The sequence below is a fragment of the Pan troglodytes genome, chromosome 1, assembly GCF_028858775.2.
Source record: "Pan troglodytes isolate AG18354 chromosome 1, NHGRI_mPanTro3-v2.0_pri, whole genome shotgun sequence".
In the NCBI taxonomy this organism is placed as follows: domain Eukaryota; kingdom Metazoa; phylum Chordata; class Mammalia; order Primates; family Hominidae; genus Pan; species Pan troglodytes.
In genome coordinates this window covers 207,855,808-207,872,653 of record NC_072398.2, presented here as the reverse complement: position 1 = coordinate 207,872,653, position 16,846 = coordinate 207,855,808, and the positions used below count along the sequence as shown (strand labels likewise).

The 16,846-nt window shown below is 41.8% G+C and overlaps 1 protein-coding gene, 1 non-coding gene and 1 pseudogene across 15 annotated transcripts in view; 2 read left to right on the top strand and 1 right to left on the bottom strand.

Annotated features, from left to right (window-relative positions):
- The window catches only part of LUZP1 (leucine zipper protein 1), a 93,277-nt gene that overhangs the window by 63,719 nt on the left and 12,712 nt on the right, over nucleotides 1-16,846 (bottom strand). The window lies entirely within an intron of this gene.
- Nucleotides 14,126-14,232, top strand: LOC112207010 (U6 spliceosomal RNA). Its single transcript, XR_002941493.1, has one exon. It is a non-coding gene; the product is annotated as a U6 spliceosomal RNA (small nuclear RNA).
- LOC112207070 (U6 spliceosomal RNA) lies at nucleotides 15,657-15,757 on the top strand (annotated as a pseudogene).

The window sequence follows — 16,846 nt, the reverse complement described above, 5'->3', positions numbered from 1 at the left end:
ACAAACTCCAGGGAACTGTCACAGTGCAATGTTATAGGAAATATTCCTGAAAATAAGTGGTGCTTGTGAATTCTATTCTACTGAGATTCTCAGTGTAATTATTTTTCTGTGACAGAATCTAATTTGTTTCATGAAACCATGCTAAAATAAAAGAGAACACAAAAATGTTCTCATTTAGGACACTAATTGATATTAAAATTTCCCAAAAATTTTGGAGCAGTTCAAATCTAACAAGCATTTACCAAAGGATTTAATCCATATCATTCTTTCAAAAAGTCTGGCCTATAATCCCAATGCTTTGGGAAGCCACGGTGAGAAGACCACTTGATCCCAGGAGTTCAAGACCAGTCTAGGAAACACAGACCAATCTCTACCAAAAATGTTTAAAATTAGCCAGGTGTGGTGGCACATGCGTATGGTCCTAGCTACTCAAGAGGCAGAGGTTGGAGGATCACTTGAGCCTGGGAGGTCGAGGCCGCAGTGAGCCATGATGGCAACACTGTATTCCAGCCCAGGTGACAGAGTGAGACCTTGCCTAAAAAAAAAAAAAAAAAAAAAAAAAATTAAATTAAAAAATAAAAATTAAGAAAGTCCACTCTGAAAACAACATAAGACTTTTTACTTGTTATAGATTTAACCAGAGTCAAGACCAGAAGTGACCAATCCATTTTACACACGAGCCACAGCAGGACTGAGGAGAGAGGAAGAGAAAACAGGAAGACTAGCAAGTCAAATCAATTATTTACTTAAAAGTCCACAGAGTACAGAGCACTATAAGATGTACAGTGCCAACATGCTCCACCCTTTCTCTGCTAGTCAGTACAGGCCACAAGATGAACACCAGAGTCCAACAACCAGCCAAATGCCAGGCAAAATGGCCTTACCAGGCTAGATGGGGTCAAACACATATATTTTTAACTTATAGTCAAAGAGGCTCAAGGAAGATGATCAACAACTTAAATATTGCAGCGATATTAAGGAAAACAAGGCTAGGAAAATGTCTGAATATACAGACATTGGGTCTTTTGAATGTGCATTTACAGTAGTGTTGGGGACAGAAACAAGACAGGAAAAGTCTTAAAAAGTGAGTGAGTGTAAAAGCAAAAGCTGCATACAAAATGCCATTTTAAAAATGTTTAGAAGTAAAAGGGCCGGGCGTGGTGGTTCACGCCTATAATCCCAGCACTTTGGGAGCGGATCACGAGGTCACGAGATCGAGATCAGCCTGACCAACATGGTGAAACCCCGTCTCTACTGAAAATACAAAAATTAGCTGGGTGTGGTGGCACGCGCCTGTAATCCCAGCTACTCGGGAGGCTGAGGCAGGAGAATTGCTTGAACCCGGGAAGCGGAGGTTGCAGTGAGCCAAGATTGTGCCACTGCACTCCAGCCTGGTGACGGAGCCAGACTCCGTCTCAAAAAAAAAAAAAAAGTTTAGAAGTAAAAGAAGAAAAAGATGGCAATAATTCAAAAAGCTGAAAAGGCAGAAAATTTTTATTTGTTTTAGGATAGACAAGACCTCTGTATTTGTCGTCTGAAAAGAAAGACTCAGTAGCGAAGCTGAAGATGGAAGAGAGAAAGATAACTGATGAGAGTGAGGTACTGGATACTAGAGAATGCAATGAAGAAGAAAACTGATCCATGTGGATCCTGGAAGTCATCAGACAAAAGCAAATAAAGCAATGGGACAAAAGACAAAAAGCAATAAAAATGGGGAGAGAACAGATGGTAAGGACTTTTTGAAAAATCAGAAGCTGTGCAAAAATGGCAAAACAATGGTCTAGAGGGACAGTGAATGACTAGAACTACAATGATTGCTCCCCTCGTCCAAGGAGTTGCAGAGTATTCAACCAATGAAAACAGAAATAATAGCATTCATTACAGAAAAAGCCGTGTTTTCACTTATGGGTTAGGAGATGGAAGAAATATTGGAAGAAAAAAAATTAAGAACTTAGGACTTTGCTCACATTTGTGCACAGGTTCTACCAGACCCAGCAGAAACAGGCAGTAAAGGGACATCAAGAATGAGGTAGAAAAGAATGGGACTGAGCTTTTAAAATACTGAGGCAATAAGGCAGACGGAACTTTGAGATAACTTTTTACCAACAGTGAAGATGAAGAAGAGTAATCTAAAGAACTTTATGGCTGCAGAGGATGAGGAGAATGAAGACAAACATATCAAAAAACTGCTGGATACCACAGACAACAAGTCTTCAGCACTAACTAGCCCTAATTTTCAAGTGGAATCATCTCCAAAACCCACTTTCCCAGAAGCTGGACCTGAAATATCCTTTAATTTCATTTGCCAAGACTAGCAAGTTGCTGAACTGTGTCAACAGTTTGTTTGTGTTTGTTTTTCGAATTGGACATTTGTTTTTAATAACGATTTGTTGTGTTCTACAAAGGCATAGGAGGGACATTCCCCAAAAGATAAATGAATGCCACATGACTAGAACTGGGTCTTCTATTTTTATGATTTAGAACTGGGTTTTTTGTTTGTTTATTTTTTTAGGCAGAGTCTCGCTCTGTCGCCCAGGCTGGAGTGCAATGGTGCGATCTCGGCTCACTGCAATCCCCTGCCTCCCAGGTTCAAGCGATTCTCCCACCTCAACCTCCCAAGTAGCTGGGATTAAAGGCACCCGCCATCATGCCTGGCTAATTTTTGTATTTTTGTAGAAATGTGGTTCCACCATGTTGGCCAGGCTGGTCTTGAACTCCTGATCTCAGGTGATCCGCCTGCCTCGGCCTCCCAAAGTGCTGGGATTACAGACATGAGCCACCGCACCCAGCCATAACTGGGTCTTCTAAGCCCCCTTTGCATGCTCAGACAGGATGGAAAAGGATAGATAACACCAGTTAATATTTAGTTAGCACTTCACTGATTCAAATTACTATCTAATCAATTAGCTCAACTGACCCACTCTTTATTCCTGTTCTTATGGTGCGTAATCCAAGGATAGAGGAGCAGAAAGAACATGGACTTTAAAGTCACTGATCTAGAATTCTAACTCTCCTGGTTCCCCCAGGGATATTTCTTAAACCTCTATGAGCTTCCATTTCCTCACCTGTAAAGTAGGAATAACAGTACCTATTTCATGAGGCAGTTGTAAAGATTAAAGTGTAAGTCAAGTACCTACTACACAGTAGATGCTTAAGAAATGGTAGATAATGGCCAGGTGCAGTGGCTCACGCCTGTAATCCCTGCACTTGGGAGGCCAGGGCGGGTGGATCACAAGGTCAGGAGTTCAAGACCAGCCTGGCCAATATGGTGAAACCCCATCTCTAATAAAGATATAAAAATTAGCTGGGCATGGTAGCACATACCTGTAGTCCCAGCTGCTCGGGAGGCTGAGGCAGGAGAATCGCTTGAACCCAGGAGGCGGAGGTTGCAGTGAGCCAAGATCACGCCACTGCACTCCAACCTGGGCAAAAAAGCAAGACTCAGTCTCCAAAAAAAAAAAAAGAAAAGAAATGGTAGATAATATACTCCACATGTTGCAATGAAAAGAAATGGAAGACCATTTTAACTAATGTCATTATAAACTAAACCATCCAAGCTGAACCACAATTTATTGGTTACTGTTTTTAATACACACAGGGCAAATTATGTTAAAAAAATCATAAAATAACAAATGTTTTCCAAAAAGTCCTCTCTACCTAACAGTTAACCTAACTAAGGATGACAGTATTTATTGAGGTACGATTTTCATAACTAGGAACTTATACAATGTTTCACGGTTTGAAACGTACTGTATTTTTTTCCAAATGATTACTTCCAAAATAAACTAAACTTTTAACTTCCAGCTTAATCCTGGGGCAATTTTAGAGAATCTCAACATCTCACAAATAAATGGAATTGAAAAAGCATATGGATATAATGCAGTCAGCAGAGAATTTGAGGGCAAAAGAGAGAGGCTATGTCTTGTACCCTTTCCAACTTCAGTTAACTAATACCACAAATGTTCCTCAATTCTACCAATTTCTTTCTTTATTTTTTTGAGACACAGTTTCACTCTTGTCCAGGCTGGAGTGGAGTGACACAATCTGGGCTCACTGCAACCTCTGCCCCCTGGGTTCAAGTGATTCTCCTGCTTCAGCCTACCGAGTAGCTGGGATTACAGGCGCCCACCACCATGCCCGGCTACTTTTTGTATTTTTAGTAGAGACAGGGTTTTGCCACGTTGGCCAGGCTGGTCTCGAACTCCTAGCCTCAGGTGATCCACCCGCCTCGACCTCCCAAAGTGCTAGGATTACAAGTGTGGGCCACCGTTCCTGGCCAATTCTACCTGTTTCATAAGCTTAAGAGCTATCTTCACTTTCTTTTCTTCTTTCTCTATGTTATTAAGTCCCATCTCTTCCTTCTCCAAAATCTCTCCAATATATTCCTTTTTCTTCCCATTCCACTTGCTAAATTCATGCCTGCAGCACAATTTTATTTCTTTAAAAAAATTCCTTAACTGGCTTCCTTTCAGATAATCTATACAACACTTCTTGATTAATGTCATAATTCCAAGTTCATCAAGTCACTGCTCAACTTGTAAACCTTCAATGATTCCCAAATGTTAGCAAGATCAGGTCCAAATTCCTCAGTATGACTGTTAAGACTGTTCATAATCTCAATGAGCATTACTTCACTATCTTATCTCCTTCCTAGTCCATAATCTAAACTCTATTACTAGACCAGACAAGTATTCCCAGTTCCCATCAATAATACGTCTAATCTCTATCTTTGCCCTTGATTTGCTCTTGCCTAGAAAACCATTCCCTCATCCTTAATTTTCTCAAGTACAAAAGAAAAAAATTTAAAAAGTAAAAGAAAAACAAAACCTTCTCTTTCCTTTCTGCCTCTTCAACCTCTATCCATCCACCACTGAAAAACTCTAGTCTAACTGCCTGCATGAAGCCCTCACAGACCACTTCAGCCTAAACTAATCCCAGTAAACTGTAACCTGTCATTTCAACATACACTATTAGCATAACAACAGACCTCCTAGGGCAGTCATTTTAGTCAATGGTATTTTCACCCAAGAATAGTAAATTTTTCATAAGGCTAAATTATTCAACATGAAAAACCCCTTTAATCTGAGATGATGCCCTTTCTCTTACCTGTTTTTGTTTTGTTTTGTTTCGTTTTTAAGACAGAGTCGCAGCCAGTCATGGCACTTTGGGAGTTCGAGACCAGCCTGAGTGACATAGTGAGACCTCGACTCTACTAGAAATCAAAAATATTACCCACAAACAGTGGTGCACACCTGTAGTCATCTCAGCTACTCAGGAGGCTGAGGTAGGAGAATCATTTGAGCCTGGGAGGTCGAGGCTGCAGCCCCCGCCTGGGCAACAGAGTGAGACTCTATCACACACACACACAACCCAAATGCTCCTCAACTAGTCAATAAACAAACTATAATACATCTATACAATAGAATACTACTCAGCAATGTAAAGGAATGAGCTACTGATACATGCAATAATGTGGATGAACCTCAAAAATACGATGCTAAGTGAAATAAGCCAGACTAAAAGGCTACAGACTACAGACTACCACTTACAGAACATTTTGGAAAAGGCAAAACGATAGGAATAGTGGTTCCTGAGGGTAAGAATTGGGGTAGACTACAAAAGAGCAGAAGGGACTTTGCGGAGGTGATGGAACTGTGCAAAATCTTGATTGTGGTGGTGGTTGTTGGACAGTATACATTTGTCAAAACTCACAGAACTTTGGGAGGCCACAGTGGGAGGATCATTTGAGGCCAAGAGTTCAACACCAGCCTGGGCAACATAGCCAGACCCCCATCTCTACAAAAAAAAAATTTTTTTTAAATTACCAGGCATGGTGGTTTGTGCCTGTAGTCCCAGCTACTTGGGGAGGCTGAGGTGGAAGGACTGCTTGAGCCTGGGAGATCAAGGCTGCAGTGAGTCATGATCACGTACTGCATTCCAGCCTAGGGAACAGAGTGAGACCCTGTCCTTCTTTTTCTTTTCTTTTTTTTTTTTTGAGACGGAGTCTTGCTCTGTCGCCCAGGCTGGAGTGCAGTGGCATGATCTCGGCTCACTGCAAGCTCTGCCTCCTGGGTTCACGCCATTCTCCTGCCTCAGCCTCCTGAGTAGCTGGGATTACAGGCGCCTGCCACCACACCTGGCTAATTTTTTTTTTTTTTTTTTTTTTGTATTTTTAGTAGAGACGGGGTTTCACTGTGTTAGCCAGGGTGGTCTCGATCTCCTGGCCTCGTGATCCGCCCGCCTCAGCCTCCCAAAGTGCTGGGATTCTTTTCTTTATTTTCCTTTTCTCTCTCTCTAAGTTACCTTATTATTTCCGTATTAATTCTCCCTGCTCCATTAACTGTCCTCCCATCTATTTTTCCATCACATGTCTTTAAGATTCTGGTAGTCACTTTAAAACTGCCCTAGGATCTAGTCTCAAAACAAAATTCTAACATAATGATAAGTCCTCAAGTTCCTACAGAAAATATTTTCGCATATGTTGGAAAATGTCTAATTTTATCAAATTACACTAAGAATATATCATATTATACTCCATTACAGCTGTGGCAAGAAGCATAAAAACTGGTATTCCTGATTTAAATCTACCAGGGACCATTACTTTGTTTACACACCCTAACTACATTTTGTAAATATCTCTATAAGAATCTTCTATATTTAACTAGCTTCTGTATATTTCTGTAAAGTCTTCCATTTAATGAATCTTTAAGTCCATCAAGATCTAAAAATGGCTTTCTTTCAATCCTAGGAAACATAAGACAATGTTGACCTCATTTACTTACAGGGCAGTACACAGTTCATAAAATCATTATGTGTTAAAACAATGTAATGTTCAAGAGTAAACTCAAGGTCAAATCCTAGCTTGGCACTGACTTTGGGTCAAACCGATCTCACATCTTAGGGACTTAGTTTTTTCCTCTGCAAAATGAGGATAATAATAGTTATCCTCATTAATATCTACCCTAATGGGTTGCTGAAAAGAGATTAAATAAACACATAAAAGGTACTTAAGTACTGTAGCTGTCACATAGAAGTCAGCAACTGGTTTCATCATTAGTCCTCAATGACTAAGAATTCTTCAAAATATCTGAATTATAAACTTAAATGGGCCAGGCGTGGTGGCGGGTGCCTGTAATCCCAGCTACTCGGAAGGCTGAGATGAGGGAATCACTTGAACCCGAGAGCCAAGATCGTGCCATTGCACTCACTCCAGCCTGGGCAACAAGAGTTGAAACTCCATCTAAAAAAAAATTAACACTTAAATGAGCTGCTCATTCACTGGTGAATCACTAAAATGGCCTAAATCAGATAAATACCCGCAGATAATTGGGAAAACAGCACATTTTTGATAAAGCTGTTCCAGGACTTAACCAAAAATTAACTTTATCTCAACATTTAACGTTACCAGTTAACTTGAAACTAGATAAAAACAGAGATTTATGTTTAGAAACAGAAAAATGCTGTCAGACCAAAGTAAATGATACCATTTTTCTATTTGAGTTCTTCAGCATCTGTAGAAAGCCTATGCAAATAAAGCCGGCCAGGCACGGTAGCTCACACCTGTAATCCCAGCACTTTGGGAGGCCAAGGCAGGCGAATCACTTGAGGTCGTAGTTCGAGACCAGCCTGGCCAACATGGTGAAACCCTGTCTCTACTAAAAATACAAAAATTAGCCAGGCATGGTGGCATGAGCCTGTAATCCCAGCTACTGGGGAGGCTGAGGCAGGAGAATCGCTTGCACCCAGGAGGCGGAAGTTGCAGTGAGCCGAGATCATGCCACTGCACTCCAGCCTGGGCAACAGAGCGAGACTGTCTCAAAAAATAAAAACAAAAAATAAAGCATTGGAAAGTGGGCCGGAAAAATACATTTCGCCCTTTAATTATACTTCAGTTCGAATCTGTTCCTACACAGATTTGCCTGTCAGCAGACTAAACATGTTCCTTTCTTAGACAAAATTTAACAATATTAATTTATTAACGTTATAAATAAAATCACAGTGACATTAATACAACCTAAAGTTTTCATTAAGAGAATTCCAATTTAATTGTAATATGGGTCATATTCATACCATGATTTGTTTTATAGAGGTTTCAGCACTGAAAACAAGTGCTGTTATTCAATGGCGCCATCTTGGGAGGTAAGACCTTCCAAGGATTGGGATGACTGGGCGCATCTTCCAATCATGTGGCCAAGACTCAAAACTTTTTTGACGTGCCATTTATAGAATTCTCAAAGACAAACCTCACACGCACACAAAATGCTAGTCTCCACCTTTTAGAATAACATTTCATTTGTGGCCAAAAACAATGCTGACCACTCACTTCCTTCACCAGACTTTCCTATCTCCAAAAGTTAAATATAAGCACCCGCACAATGATGACTTACCAGAATTAAGAACACGCAATATGCTCTAAAGACAAATTCAAAAGAAATATACCAAATATTTCAGAATTTGGAAATGTCACTAAAATAAATACATAACTTTCCAAGGCAGGGAGCAGTGGCTCACGCCTGTAATCCCAACATTTTGGAAGGCCAAGGTATGAGGATCACTGAGCCCAGGAGTTGCAGACCAGCCTGGCAACATGCCAAAATCCCATTTCTAACAAAGATACAAGAATTAGTAGATGTGGTAGTGCATGCCTATAGTCCTAGCTACTAGGGAGGCTAAAGTGAGAGGACTGCTAGGGCCCGGGAGTTCAAGGCTGCAGTGAGCTGTGATCATGCCACTGGAGTCCAGCCTGGGTAACAGAGTGAGACCCTGTCTCAATAAAAAAAAAATAACTTCCCATTTGGAGAGTTCTGATGTTTGTTTTTAAAAAGCCGTCCTAGGCCAGGCACAGTGGTGCCTACCTACAATCCCAGCACTTTGGAAGGCTGAGGCAGGAGGATCGTTTGAGGCCAGGAGTTCAAGATCAGCCTGGGTAACATATCAAGACCTGTCTCGCCAGGCACAGTGGCTCATGCCTATAATCCCAGCACTTTGGGAAGCCAAGGCAGGCAGATCACCTGAGGTCAGGAGTTCAAGACCAGCCTGGACAACACAGTGAAACCTCATCTCTACTAAAAATACAAAAATTAGCCCAGCGTGGTGGTGGGTGCCTGTAATCCCAGATACTCAGGAGGCTGAGGCAGAAGAATAGCTTGAACCCAGGAGGCGGAGGTTGCAGTGAGCCAAGATCGCGCCACTGCACTCCAGCATGAGCCACAGAGGGAGACTCCATCTCAAAACAAAACAAAACAAAACAAAAATAATACATAAATCTTGTCCCTACAAAAAAAAAAAAAAAATTTAATTAGCCAGGCATGGTGGCATGCACTAGTAGCCCTAGCTACTCAGGAGGCTGAGGCAGGAGGATTGCTTGAGCCCAGGAGTTCAAAGTTGTAGTGAGCTATTATTGAGCCACCGCACTCCAGCCTGGGCAACAGAATGAGAACCTGTCTCTTTAAAAAAAAAAAAGGCAGTCATAATACCTTACAGTTGCCCCAGAGATGACTATGAAACTACATAGTAACAAAACTGGAAATGTGAAATATCATACCAGACCTGCGTAAAAGCAGTCAAATGATACTGAAAAGTAATGAAAAACAACTGAAATTGTCTAATTTAAACATTTAAACTCATACTTCCATTATATTTGCTTCCAGAGTGCCCCTGAAGGCACAGTATTTAATATGGTTATTTATATCCACTCATCTTTTTATACTCGGTTCACCTTGGTTTGAATAAACTGGGATTTTCCAAAATACTTTCCATATTGTTTGCTGTTCTGTGAAATTTTTCTTGTAAAAGATGGGTTAGGCCAGGCGCAGTGGCTCACGCCTGTAATCCCAGCACTTTGGGAGGCCAAGGCAGGCAGATCACGAGGTCAGGAGTTCGAGACCAGCCTGGCCAACATGGCAAAACCCTGCCTACTAAAAATACAAAAATTAGCCAGGCATGGTGGCAGGCGCCTGTAATCCCAGCCACTTGAGAGGCTGAGGCAGGAGAATCACTTGAACCCGGGAGATGGAGGTTGCAGTGAGCCGAGATCATGCCATTGCACCCTGACCTGAGCGGCAAGAGCAAGACACTGTCTCAAAAAAAAGAAAAAAAAAAATGGGTTGGGGCCAGGCATGGTGGCTCATGCATGTAATCCCAGCACTTTGGGAGGCGGAGGTGGGCAGATTACTTGAGGCCAGGAGTCCAAGACTAGCCTGGCCAACATGGTGAAACACCGTCTCTACTAAAAATACAAAAATTCACCAGCTGTGGTGGCAGGTGCCTGTAATCCCAGCTATTCAGGGGGCTGAGGCAGGAGAAGCCCTTGAACCCGGGAGACAGAGGTTGCAGTGAGCTGAGATGACAGAGCAAGACTCCATCTCAAAAAAAAAAAAAAAAAGAGATGGGTTAGGGGTAAGAGAAGAAGTAATCTCAGTTTAGCTTATCACATTCTGTTCTAATCATTTTGACTACAGTTTACCAGAGACTTCAAAATTTGATTACTGGCCAGGCACGGTGGCTCAGGTCTGTAACCCCAGCACTTTGGGAGGCTGAGGAGGGCGGATCACGAGGTCAGGAGATTGAGACCATCCTGGCTAACATGGTGAAACCCCATCTCTACTAAAAATACAAAAAAATTAGCCAGGCGTGGTGGCGGGCACCTGTAGTCCCAGCTACTCGGGAGGCTGAGGCAGGAGAATGGCGTGAACCCGGGAGGCAGAGCTTGCAGTGAGCCGAGATCGCACCACTGCACTCCAGCCTGGGCTACAGAGCGAGACTCTGTCTCAAAAAAAAAAATTTGATTACTGCTCCCCTCCCAAAGATAAAAACCTAGCATAGAATTAATTCATGCCAAAGATGTCACTAACTGGCATTCTTTTAAAAAATCTCAGTATCTGACCCTCAACAGCTTGTGACACTGGATATCTAGCTTCTGTGTGTACCAGTTCCTCATCTGTAAAATGGGGTTAAAATAATAAACTATATACTTACTTCATGGGTGTGGTGAAGAATACTTGAGATTATGAGCTTGAAACATGATAGGTACTCAATAAATATTTGTTGAGTGAATGAGTAAATAAACTAATGTATGAAAAATGCTTAGGATAGTGCCTGTCACATAGCCAATGGCTAATAATATCAGTATCACGCCAGACGCGGTGGCTCATGCCTGTAATCCCAACACTTTGGGAAGCCAAGGCAGGCGGATTACTTGAGGTCAGGAGTTCGAGACCAGCCTGGCCAACATGGTGAAACCCCTGTCTCTACTAAAAATACAAAAATTAGCTGGGCATGGTGGCATGCGCCTGTAGTTCCAGCTACTCGGGAGGCTGAGACAGAAGAATCGCTTGAACCCAAGAGGTGGAGGTTGCAGTGAGCCAAGATCAAGCCACTGCACTCCAGCATGGGCAACAAGGGTAAAATTCCGTCTCAAAAAACAAAAACAAAAACAAACCAATTACTACATTACCCTGTAATATTCTGATATAGTTTCATCAGAAAAGCCAAAATAATCACTGATTTAAAATACACAGTAGGTACCTCCTAAAAACTAATTTAAATTTACCACTTAATTTGAAATATGTACTGAGTTAAATCAACTAAGTTGCTACTAATTTAAATTTGCATTTAAATTGGCTTATAGAACACACATTCTTCTGCCTTTAACACAAGAGGAAGAGTAACTACTGAGAGAGCTTACCCATCAGACAAAGCAGCTTTAAGCAGATTGGCTCAAGATTTGCTTTGTTGACATCAAAATAAAATGTTAGTCAACAGAAAATTCAAATAAAGTACTACCTAGTGTCTTGTTTCTGTTAGTAATTCCAATCTGAGAACATTAAACAAGCACTGATAAAGCATTTTTTCTAAGAAGGAATTCTGCATAGTTAATTCTACACCAGTGACAAGTTCCAAAGGAGAATCTGCTTTGTGGCATTAGGACTGGACTCCTGTACTTTCACACCCTAATAGTCTCTATATCGCCGGAAGCAGTTGGTGCACTCCCGGCCTTTAGATTAGAGAAAATACTAAGCAGGATTCTAATAAAAAGAATCCAAGTTAATAAGCTTAAGAAATTAAAATTGCTACCTATACATAAATATCATTGGTCATCAAAAACTCTACTAAAGACCTACTATGTGCCAGTGAAAATAACTGAGGAGGGCATTAGCTAAAACAGCTTCTGATCGAGAAGCTTCCAGTCAAATTAGCTAATTAAGATATTAATAGAAGCTAGTCAAGTTAACCAAAAATATGAGGGGTACTGGCATAACAAGCTACAAGATTTCTGAGAAAATAAGAAGCTTTTGATACAACTAGGTAAAATAAGATATGTGATAGTGTGATTTTCCATGAACATGAGGTGGTACTGGCAATAAATGCTATAAAATTTTAGAGAAGAAAGATTAACTGTTGCAAAACCATGATAGACTTCAAAGAGGGAGAACTGAGCTCAGTCTTGAGGGGTGGAAAAGATTTAAATAGTTAAACAGCATAAGAGGAAAGGACAAAAGATAATGGGACCAAAGGTGCTGAATTGGGAATATGGCCATTAAATATTTATTAAATACCTACTCTATGTCAGTCACTGTGTTAGGCACTAGATATACACTGGAGAACAAAACAGATGAGTTCTCTGCTTTCATGGAATCTAGCAGGGAAGACATAATAATCATGCACGCAGATATATAATCATAAATTGCAACAGGTGCTATGAAAGGAGGCAACAGAAGCCAGTAACAGGGAATAATGGGAAAGGACTATCAAGACACGATGATGAGAAAAAGTATCCCTGATATTTATACATAAGCTCAGGCATGAAGGCAGCCATGCAAAGAGCAGGGAAAAGAAGTGTTCGAGGAAGACAGAGCCATGCATACAAAGGCCCTGAGGTAGGAAACAGCTCACTGAGTTTAAAAATAAATAAGGCCAGTGGCTCATGCCTGTAATCTCAGCTACTCTGGAGGCCAAAGGACAGCTTGAGGCCAGGAGTTTGAGACCAGCCTGAGCAATATTGTAAGACCCCATCTCTAAAAATTAAATAAAATAAGAATAAAAATAAGAAGTTAGCGTAACAGAGGCATAATGGGCAATGAGATTGGCATAAAATGCCAATTGCCTACCCGAAAAGTAGCCAGCAGACGGGCTATACAGGGCATTATAGGTCAAAATAAAGAACTGAAATGGCCAGGCACAGTGGCTCACGCCTGTAATCCCAGCACCTTGGGAGGCTGAGGTGAGTGGATCAAGAGGTCAGGAGTTCATGGCCAGCCTGGCCAACATAACATGGTGAAACTCCGTCTCTACTAAAAACACAAAAATTAGCCAGGCATGGTGGTAGGCACCTTTAATCCCAGCTACTTGGGAGGCTGAGGCGGAGAACGGCTTGAACCCAGGAGGTGGAGGTTGCAGTGAGCTGAGATCGCGCCACTGCACTCCAGCCTGGGCGACAGAACGAGACTGTCTCAAAAAAAAAAAAAAAAAAGAGCTGAAATTTGAATTTTATTCCAAAACTAAAAACCACTAAAAATTTTTGCACGGTCACATTAGTGTTAAATAAAAGGAGCCAGACCACAAACAATATATACTATATGATTCAATTTTTACAAAAGTACAAAAAAAGAGCAAAATAATCTATGCTGTCAGAAGTCAGGATGGTGATTACCCTGGGTGGTAGAGGGGAGACAGGAACTGAAAGGGAACTGGATAGGGGCTTCTAGGTACTGGTAACGCTGTTTCTTGATCTAGATCTAGGTGCTGCTTACATGGGTATATTCAGTTTGTGGGAAAAAAACATCAAATTCCACTTTTACATGCATTTTTCTGTATATGTATTATATACTTCAATCATAAAGTTTTTAATAACGTAATATACTTTCATTTTTTTTTTTTGAGACGGAGTCTCGCTCTGTTGCCCAGGCTGGAGTGCAGTGGCGTGATCTCGGCTCACTGCAAGCTCTGCCTCCTGGGTTCTCGCCATTCTCCTGCCTCAGCCTCCCGAGTAGCTGGGACTACAGGTGCCTGCCACCATGCCTGGCTAATTTTTTGTATTTTTAGTAGCCACGGGGTTTCACCATGCTAGCCCAGCCCCTAATACATTTTTAAAATACTATTTTGTCCAGATAAAAACAGGAATAGAGTGCTCACTTCCACAACACAAATACTAAAATTGGAAGGGTACAGGGAAGATTAGTATGTGCCCTGCACAAGGATGACATGCTAATTCATAAAGCAGTCCATATTTTTAAATTTTTTTGTAAAAATAAAGAAACAAACAGTATAAAGGGGCACATGCAAATACGGCAGGTCTTGAATGAAAGATTACCCTGGTAGAAGCTTTCAGAGGAGTAATTCAAATAGCCAGTGATACAAAGTACCATGTTAATAAAGAATAAGGCTGGGTGCGGTGGCTCACACCTGTAATCCCAGCACTTTTGGAGGCCGAGGCAGGCGGATCACGAGGTCAGCAGCTCGAGACCAGCCTGGCCAACATGGTAAAACCCTGTCTCTACTAAAAATACAAAAATTACAGCACTTTGGGAGGCCGAGGCGGGCGGATCACGAGGTCAGGAGATCGAAACCATCCTGGCTAACACGGTGAAACCCCGTCTCTACTAAAAATACAAAAAAATTAGCCGGGCGTGGTAGCGGGCGCCTGTAGTCCCAGCTACTCGGGAGGCTGAGGCAGGAGAATGGCGTGAACCTGGGAGGCGGAGCTTGCAGTGAGCCGAGATCGCGCGCCACTGCACTCCAGCCTGGGCGACAGAGCGAGACTCCGTCTCAAAAAAAAAAAAAAAAAAAAAAAAAAAAAAAATTAGCTGGGTGTGGTGGCAGGCACCTGTACTCCCAGCTACTTGGGAGGCTGAGGGAGAAGAATCGTTTGAACCCGGGAGGTGGAAGTTGCAATGAGCCGAGATCACACCACTTCACTCCAGCCTGGGTGACAGGGTGAGACTCTCTCAAAAAAAAAAAAAAAAAAAGAATGTTGGGGCCAGGTGCCACTCATGCTTGTAATCCCAGCACTCTGGGAGGCCAAGGTGGGAGAATCGCTTGAGCCCAGGAGTTCAAGACCAGCCTGGGCAACAAAGCAAAACCCTGTCTCTACAAAAAAAAAAAATGTTTCTTAATTAGCTGGGCATGGTGGTGCACACTCGTAGTCCCAGCTAATCGGAGGCTGAGGAAGGAGAACTGCCTAAGCCCAGGAGTTCAAGGCTGCTGTGAGCTATGACTGCCACTATACTCCAGATCGAGAGAAAGAGTGAGATCCCGTCTCTTAAAAAAAAAAAAAAAAAATGCTGAATCTGGGAAGGAAGTTGTGCAATACTAAAGGATTAACTATAAATTCCTTAGAACATAAGGAGGAATCTCCAGAAATTAAGAAAGTCATAGATGACAACAGCAATGCCTAAAAAGGTTAGCAATGCTTGTCATGTTGTGGCTCATATTTTAATATGGTATTTTCAAGCTCTTCCCTTGACCCTCCACTCCCATACAACTGAGAGTGTAATGACATAGACCCCAAACCTGAGCATCAATCATACCTGAGCTCGAATCAATGGTCTGCCCCTCACTTTCTCTGGCAGTTAACTGCTCTGAGCTCAGTTCCCTCATTTATAAAATAAGGATAATGACTACCTCATAGAGTTATTATTTTTTCAAAGGTGAACAGAGTAGTCACTTCTGCAGCACAAATACTAAAACTGGAACAATACAGAGAAGATTAGCATGTCCCCCGCTCAAGGAGGGAACACTATTATAGTCACCCCTTTGAGTAGATCTAAAGGGTTAATTATTATTTCCTAATGGTATACGGAGGACCAATGGTGGATTTAACAAGAATTCCTTTGCTTCGGGCAGAGCAAAAAAAAAAAGTTTCCATTCTCAGACAAATCCATGGGTGAGAGAAGGGCTTATAAAACAGTCACCGGCCGGGCGCGGTGGCTCACGCCTCTAATCCCAGCACTTTGGGAGGCCGAAGCGGGCGGATCACGAGGTCAGGAGATCGAGACCATCCTGGCTAACACGGTGAAATGCCATCTCTACTAAAAATACAAAAAATTAGCCGGGCATGGTGGCGGGTGCCTGTAGTCCCAGCTACTCGGGAGGCTGAGGCAGAATGGCGTGAACCCGGGAGGCGGAGCTTGCAGTGAGCCGAGATCACACCACTGCACTTCAGCCTGGGCGACACAGTGAGACACCGTCTCAAAAAAAAAAAAACAGTCACCATACAGAAACAGAATGAATAAAGATAAAATCAAAAAATAAAGAGAAGGTAGAAATGGGGCTTCTTCTAGAAGCTCACTAGCAGAGGTTCCAGGCATTTTCTAAGACACAGACAGAGACTTGAGCTAAAGCATACTGGGAGAAGTTCAGTGACTTGAGAAATTATGAAAAGGAAGAAACAATCTTCCCCGCAAGCCACAATTGCTACCTAATGTATTCTTCCCTCTGTGGAATATTACTTAAAACAAGTTAGAGATCAACACTAAGGATATTCTGTCATAGGTGGAAGGGCAAGGCCTTCAACCACTTTACACCATCCCCACCCTTAAGTATTATTTGAACAACCATAATTTGTTAAGCGCTTCTTAAGCACAGCCAAAGATGTTAAGTTTTATATTTCAGGAGCTACCATTTCAAAAGAAAAAAATAAAAAGTTCAACACCTTAAATCTTTTGGTAACTTTTTCCCCAAAATGTATCCTCTGTCTTAAAAGTAACTAAAATCTACTTCCTCCTGAATTTATTTATCTTTCCCCTAATCCAATAAATGTCTCTCCTTATTCTTCCTATTTACCTCACCATTAAATACCTAAGGTTTTCCTATTTCCTCCCAAGTTGGCACATTAACACTCTAATAT